The sequence below is a fragment of the Lipotes vexillifer genome, unplaced genomic scaffold (assembly GCF_000442215.2).
Source record: "Lipotes vexillifer unplaced genomic scaffold, Lipotes_vexillifer_v1.1 scaffold397, whole genome shotgun sequence".
Classification (NCBI taxonomy): domain Eukaryota; kingdom Metazoa; phylum Chordata; class Mammalia; order Artiodactyla; family Lipotidae; genus Lipotes; species Lipotes vexillifer.
Genome location: NW_006772681.1, coordinates 425,016 through 433,404, shown reverse-complemented (window position 1 = coordinate 433,404; position 8,389 = coordinate 425,016).

Sequence of the window (8,389 nt, the reverse complement as noted above, 5' to 3'; positions counted from 1 at the left end):
TGAGGGGGGGGGCTGTGCAGAAACCCAGCTGAGTTTGCAGCTGGTGCTGATGACCAATCACTCGTACCTGGGCAAATGTGTATGTTAGTCCAGAAAGAGTGAGAGCAAAGGAACAGAAGGCTGGCTTTAAAAATCCACAACCTTGGAGCTCATAGAAGTTGGATGTGGGTGGCATGAATTGGCGGTTACTCCAGGGGTTACAAGGATGCGTGCTCTGAACAGTGCCCACTGTAGACTGGGTGCACAGAATGGGCGTTCAATGAATGAGTAAGCATCAAAGATGTCTGTGTCTTGCAAAAGGGCCTCCTACTCAAAAAGAATAGATCCATTTAGAAAGGGGTTATGACCACCTGATCTTCCCACCTGCGGGAGCCACGCCTGAGCTATGCATTTTCTTTGGGCTACCTGTCTTGGATAGCTCTTCATTCACTGCAATACCTTAAGAACAACACACGGCAAGGAGCAGCTGAGAATATCTGAAACAGTGCTGTGGAATGAAACTAACCATCATTTTACAGCAGAGCTTCTAAGCCAGGATCTCTGGAGCCAATTGCAAAGCATGCAGAGTTGAAAAAAGACTGTGGAGCCAGAGACTGTCCTAACTCATCCTTTCATGGATGGCAAGGCAGGGGCCAGGTAAGGTGCATCCTGGGTCTGGCCCCCACGTTCCTCCAACAGCCAGGTCTATTTTGTCTGGTTTGATTTTATAGCTCTGGCTCCAAGCCAGAGGACCACTCCCTATGATACGACTGATGGAATAATGCCAGTGAATTTCAGTCTCTTGGTCTCCCACCCTCCTGTCTACCCTCTTCCATTTACTGAAAATTTACCACATGCTGGGTGACTCTAGGGTGGGATGAAAAGGTGAATAACATCTATTCGTTGTCTTTCGAGAGCATCTAGTCCAATGGAAGAGGCAGATCTGAAACTAACAATTACTAGTTGAGAGCCACAACAGAGATGTGGTCAAATGCTTTGGAGCTAAAGAGGAGAGAGAAACCCGTTTGGCACAAGGCAGATAACGAACAATTCGGAGGGAATAAAAGGAACATGGAGACAATATTGTGTAAATGAGACGAGGCAAGTCAAGCGCTGAGCACGGTGCCTGGAAAGCACTTAAGAGCTGATAGATATTATCATTACAGCACTTGGGCTAGCTCTCAAAGAACAAGGAAAAGCTTGCCAGGTGGAGGGAAAGAAGGGTACTGCCACTCCATGGAACAGCATGAATGAAGGTGAGGTGGTGAGTGAGGCAGAGAGAAAACTCCATGGGCTTTGTAGACGAGGAATCTAAATCTCTGTTCAAATTCTAGTTCTGCCGCTCACTGGTTGTGACTTCGGGCATGTCAAGATGAGCCTCCATTTCCTACTCTATGTACTGGAGATAATGAGACCTGTTTTTAAAGGCTCCTTGTGGGGATTAAATTTAATTTATGGGCAGTACCTGACACATAGCAGAGTCTCAGCAAATGGTGGGTACCATTGTGGCGTGTGAGTCCACCAGACCTATTAAGTGTAGCTGGAAAATTGAGTGTTTACTGGACTTGGCGGGGTGGGAGGGAGGTTAGGACGACCAGAGGTAAAGCTAAACATGTCAAGGCCAGATACTGGATGGTCTGGTCTCTGAGGCTAAGAAGTTTAGACTTTACAGGCACTGGGGAGACATTATAGGCTTCCCTACAAGGGAAATACAGGATCAGACTTGGGTGCAGAATGAAAACTCTGCCATTGGTGTGGATCGTGGGTTGGAAGGTAAGAGATGGAGGCAAGGAGACCATTTTGGGAAGTGTTGCCTCCCACGTTCCCGTCTTGACAACCCCCAGCTCACATTAGCCAAGTGGAAGCTCTGTTAAGTCCTGCAGACAAGTGCTGCCTGGAGAGGCAAATCAGGGCAGTGGTTCAGAGCATGGGCTTCAGCATCAAGGCCAATGTGGATTTGAATCCTAACCCTGTCACTTACTGGCTGTGTGACCTTGGGCGATTACTCAACCTCACTGGACTTTAGTTTACTCTTCTGTAAAATGAGGATTAATAGTACCTTTCTCATAGGCTTATTGTGGGATTAAATGAGATAGTGTAGATAAAGCAGCTAGCTTAGCTCCAGGAATGTAGTAAGTGTTCAATAAGAGTTAATCATTAAAAATTTAAAAATTGTTTATTTCACCACGGAACGCTTTTTCCATGTAACACCTGTTAACCTCCTCTGGCGCTACTAGTGTTCCACAGAAAACATCCTGCTTTAAACTTTCTGGAGAAGCAGCAGCACTTTCTGCTCCAAGAAATAAATAGTCAAGAGGGTTGCCAAGTTCTAACACAGTGGTTCTTGGATGCATATTAGACCCACCTGGGGAGCTTTTTAAAAATTTCAATGCCTGGCTGTACCCCAGACCAACTAAACTGGAATCTCTTGAGATGGGACCCCGTATTTTTAAAATTTTAATGGTTTATTAAGGTAAAACAAACACAGAAAAGTACCCACATCCTAAGTGAATGAATTTTCACAGATTGAACATGCCCAGGTAAGCCATATCCTGCTCAAAAACTGAATATTATCAGCACTTCAGAAGCACTTCTTCAGTCTCTTCCCAGTCACCCCGACTCCAAAACCACAATTCTGATTGATAACAGCATAGATTCCTTTTGCCTGTTGTTGAATTTTACATAAATGGAATCATGTAGTATGCGTTTTTGTGTTTGGCGTATTTTGGTTAACAATGTGAGAGATCCAGATTGTCAAGTGTAATTGTATATTACTCATCCACACTGCTGGTCTATGTTCCATTGTGTGAGTACACCATAATTTTTTTTTTCCAAACTACTGTTGGTGGGCATTTTGGATAGTTTACACTTTGGGATTATTACAAATAGTGCTGTCAACATTCTTGTAAATGCCTTTTGGTAAATGTATATAGAAATTTCTGTTGAGTATATTCCTAGGAATGAAATTGCTAGATTATAGGGCATCATATGTTCAGCTTTAGAAGATACTGCTTGAGCAGTTTTTTAAAGTGGCTGTACCAGTTTATATTCCCACTCAGTTTATAAGAATTCTTGCCAACCACTGGTATTTTCTGTCTTTAAAAAAAAAAGGCCACTCTGGTGGGCATATAGTAGTCATGCTCTGTGATCTTAATGTAAGTGCCCAGCATCTCCAGGTGATTCCAACTTTGTAGCCAAATTTGAGAACCTCTTTCCTGACAGGTTTTGAAAAAGCAAAACACGCATTAATGGAACAGTATAAAGAGGTGTTATAATGGCAAGTGCCTCCCCATTGACTCTCTTTGACGTCTGTACCCAGAGTTTTTTATAGATCTGATCTGTGTAATCAGCAGGGGAGGATGCTTTTGCTGTGGAAGGAGAATGTAGAGGTGTATTAAACCTGACAGCCTGTGCCTCATTCATGTGTGCTTTATGTGGGCAAATGGTTCCATCAGGAGTGATCTGGAAGCTGGGAAGAGCCCATGACAGGACTTCAATCTCTTTTTCCAATTTAAGACCTGAAAGAGAAAGGAGGACATGAGAAGTGAAAAGTAGTTTATACAGATGTCATCAGATGAAAATATCTGGTATTTGGGGTCAGGATTTAATATTTTATGTTGTAATTTTGCTCCCCAAAGCTTGCCCAAGACCTGGCACTTGGAAGGTGCTCCAAAAAAAAAAAAGTCATTGAAGTCAATATTAGAACTATGTAACTGGCTCTAGTGAAAAGCACAACTCACATGGATGCAGAGAAAGGTGTTGGTATGGATTTAGCTAATCTGATTAATAGTTTCACTTCTCTTCTTTGTGGTTTCTGTGTTTTGGCTGGTATTTCCTATTTGTTCATTTATTACAAGCATATTTTCCTTTATACCCTTAAAGGAAATAAGGGGTCATTTTGCGGATAGATCTCTATTGTGCCTTTCCTCTTGGGTTTGAGTCATATTTTCTGTTTTTTTTTTTTGGTTTGTTTGTTTGTTTTTTGGCCACACTGAGGCATGTGGAGCTTAGTTCCCCGACCCGGGATTGAACCCACACCCCATACAGTGGAAGCATGGAGTCTTAACCACTGGACCTCCACGGAAGTCCCTTTCCTGTTTGCTTTAAAAAAATTTTTTTTCTAGTAATTTTAGGTTACATCTTGAACATCATGAATGAGACTTGAAGAGACTCTTGGTTCTATTATGTTCCTCAGAACAATAATGACTTTTAATGAGGAAGTTTCATGAGGAAGATCTTTTAAAGATCAGTTAACTTGACCAAACAAACTCTAAATTCAGTTTCCCCCTGGGTAGGCAGCAGCTGAAATCTTTCTTCAGTTCTTTTAGCCTTAGTTGGGCTGCTTGGAATCTGCCCTGCACATGCATCATTCAGAGAGATTTGGACAGAATCTATACTCAGCATTTGGGGCTACCATCTGTGACTCTTTTCTGGGATGCTTTCTCCTCACTTCCCAACTGTAGTTACCTGAACTCTGTCCTTTAATTCCTCAAGTGGTAAGAGCAAAAGTTCTCATCCAGGTTGTAGCCAACAGGTACAATACTGACTGGGGCCTGCCCTTGGATAAAAAGCTACAAAAACATGGAATTCACCTAGTGCAAATTTCTTTCTTTCATGTGTTGACTCCCCTCCAGTTTCTGTCTGCTTGTGGTTGAACAAATTTAGTGCCTTCCAATAGGTTATGTGTGTGTGTGTGTATGTGTGTGTGTGTTTGTGTGGTGTGTAGAGTTCACAATAGTTATATGTGAGGGGGTGTGTCCAATAAGAGCTACTCTGCCGTTACCAGAGCAGAACTTTTCTGATCAATAGTTTTGTTCATTAAGGGACCCTTAGGACCCCCATGCTTTATGGCTTAGCACATAGTAGATGGTAATAAATATTTGTTGATTGGTTAAATGAATGCAGCTTTAAATTAAAAGTGGAAGTGAATTAGAGGAGAAAACTGCAAGAAGAAAATTCTGAAATTAGTTACTTGTTGATGACATCAGGCATAAAATAGAAAGAGGGTTTATCAATTTGCTGGAGAAAATGATGAGTGAGAGGATTGAAATTATATTAGGGCTCTGAGTGTAGACCAAAGTCTCTAACAAAGTGAACCTGAGATTTCAACATGAGGAGATAAGTTCAATTGTGACGGTAACATCACTTTCATGGGATTGAATCTATGGCTCATGGAGAATTTTCAATGGAATAAGGGGTCAGAGGGGAAGCAGAGGTATGCTTGGAGTTCTGTACACCCAAGAGGAGCCAAGAGGAGGGAATCAAAGTGAAGGGACTTTGGCTGGAGATCAAAGAGGGGAGGAACGAAAGCAATGTAAAGGCAGGTTACTACAGCTTGCTTCTCTCTGCATGGTGACCTGGAAGGTCACAGATCCCATACAGAGAGACTTCAAAGCCTGTGTATTGGATGGAAACTTCATTTACCCAAATGCAGAGGGTCTGGAAACTTCCTGATTTATTCTACTGACAGCTTCATCTCCCAGAGAGTAGAGGAGAGAAGACAGTTGCTGTTATGAATCTGGTTTGGGAGCTGTTGGGTAAAGTGAAAATGAGAAAGTGCTCACCAAGAGAGGGAACAGTAGTCATAGGGGGCTGAGCTCATAGGGTTTGGAAGGCAGAGTTTTATGAAATTTAGGATGAGATACTTATATTTCCTGCCTAAGCCTCCAAAGGTGATGACAGCTCCAGTAGTAAGGGAAGTTATGACTGTAATCAGTTATCCTCACTCTGCATAGATTTCATTTATTTTCCTGCAAAGAGTTCTCTTCTTGCTTCTAGTCGTGCTTTTGTGGGCTATCTTTCCTGTCTGACATTTTCTCTATTTTCAAGCAGGGGAGATAATAAAAAATACTTAACCATCATGGCATATGACTGAGCAATCAGAAAAGATGCCAGCTATAGACAACTGGAATAGCCCTACTTATGGGTTCCTTAACCTCTCTGAGTCTCAGTTTTCTCCTCTTTGAAATGGGAACAACACCTACCGCAGAGTTGGCACAATGATTCCAAGAGATGTTACATGTAAAGAATTTGACCCATGGAAGATGTGCTGTGCACAGAAGCTGCCATTTTTACCCTGCATTCTTTATCTCTGGGTTCATTTCATCTACATATTTTATAGGTTCTGAGATGCTTATGTTTTAGTTTTGCTCTTTTTTTTTTTAAGTGGATCACTCTTATTTTACTTTTTTTTTTTTTTTTTTTGGCCCATACTATGTAGCATGTGGGAGCTTAGTTCCCCGACCAGGGATCGAACCCACGCCCCCTGCATTAGAAACGAGGAGTCTTAACCACTGGACTGCCAGGGAAGTCCCACTTATGTTTAGTTTCATTAAGCATATGTTTTTACTCTATACTGATTTCAGCAAGTATTTGCTTTATTACCAATTGATCAGTCTGGTTTGTTAGTCGAAATGTCCTCTTATCTCCTTGATGATTAATACCTTGGATTTTCTGAAATCTTCTTGTGTTTCATGAGGAAGATCTTTTAAAGCACTTGTGGTTCTTTTAGAGTTTTTTCCTGGTTCCTTCTCCTTTAATATATGTAGACAATGGAATTAGACAGACATGGGTTCGGATCCCAGCTCCACCACTTACTGGCTGTGCAGTTAATTGGTACCCATTGTCTGCATTGCTCTAGCCCTTTGTCTCCTCATTCTTTCTTCCTCCGGGGTAGGACTTTCTCCTTTGAGTCCAACTCTCTGTTTTTTATTGTCCTTGTTTCCTTGGAATTATTCTCCAAACCTCCATGAACAAAATACATGAAAAGCTTTTTGAAATTCCCATCCCAGCTACTTCCTACTTGGCTAAGAACACCCCTGGCTCAAGGGAAGGAGATAGCTCGCTAGGGACATCTTTGAGGTTTCTGAAGTGGAGAGAGCGGCTTCCGCAGACCACAGTCCCCTTCCTCCTTTATGTTGGTAATGCTGTGAAACCCAGGATGCCTAGGATGGATGAGAGAGTGATCCCTGGCTGATAGTGATCCCTGCCCCTCCCTCTTTAACCCCATCCAGTTACCAGCAGGACACTTACCTCCCTACTTTCCAGGGTCAGGGTTGGGAGGGGTGGCAATTCCACAGGGGCTGCCAACCTTTGCTTGAGTTGGCTCAGCATACTGCTTCCTAGAACCAGGATCCAGTCAATTTAAGGGGATGGAGTCATGGAGGACAGGTCTTCATTCTACCCCCTAGTGCAAGTTATTGGAGAAATTCTTCCTAGAACCTAAGATATTCTTGATTCCTGTCTACCACTGAGGCCACAGTGACTTTTGTTATTGGTTGAATGATATATTGATATTGAGGGGCCCTTCCACTCAATCTGATAACTTTCCAGATGTCTGTGGTTGAGACTAGGGGATTTTGAACAATGGGGCAAAGGCAAGTATTGAAATCCAAGTAGGCAAGCGTGACGTAGAACAGAGTTGCATGCTCAGTATGCATGCAGCCAATTCCCACTCCTTTATCTGTGGCAGACATTACTAATCAATCACAGCCCTCATTCCTCCTGTTATCACATGCGGCCTCATAACCTCTGTCCTCAAAGTGCTCCAAGAAGCCACCACCAACCTAAGAGTTGGCACAACAAAGGAAAGCTCGTCCGAGGATGTCATGCTGAGAGAGGGAGGCAGAGGTGGCAGAGGCCACTCCAGCCTTAGTCAGTGTGAATGGCCATCCCCTATTTAATAAATGTGTAAACCAGGAGGGCATTCTGTGGCCACACGTGGTCTCCTTTGGAAAATGATCCCTCTAGCTGCAAAGGGAGTTTTTATCTCTCTGCAAGGGAGGGGGTGGACCACACTCCCCCAAGCCTGGAGAAGCAATATGTGTAATTTGACTCCCGTTTCCCCGTGCTTAGCTATTACATAAGCTTCTTTAGAAGACTGGCTGGTTTAGCACCGTGACTGTGACTGACTAATGTGTTCGTAGACATCATGTCATCTTTGCATGTGCCCCATCCTTGGCACCTTTGTTCTGTCCCCTGCAGCCTCCTCCACAGTGGCATTCTTACCCATAAGTAGGTGGGCCTCTCTGTGGGTTCAGGTTCATGGAGAGAAGCTCAGCATGGAAGATGGTTGTGTTCACGGGTTTTCCTTCACCCCTTCGAGCTGTGGCTTCCTTTGAAGTTTTCTCAGAGCTGAGTCTGAGACAGCTGCCTCACCTTCACAAGTAGAAATGAATCTAAAACATCGTCAGTCAATATCTACTTGCAATGGTTCTTCCACACTGTCTAGCCTGGTGGTTACCAAGTGCTGGGCTGCAAATATACACGATAGAGTCTTACTGCTAATACAGATGATCTGTCTGCCAGGTTGGGATTGGGGTTCACTGAGCCAGTCCCACCGCCAACCCAATATAGACCTTCTCTCTCTGCAGCCTCAAGAGTGACCATGGAGTTCCTGGTGGTGGGGAAA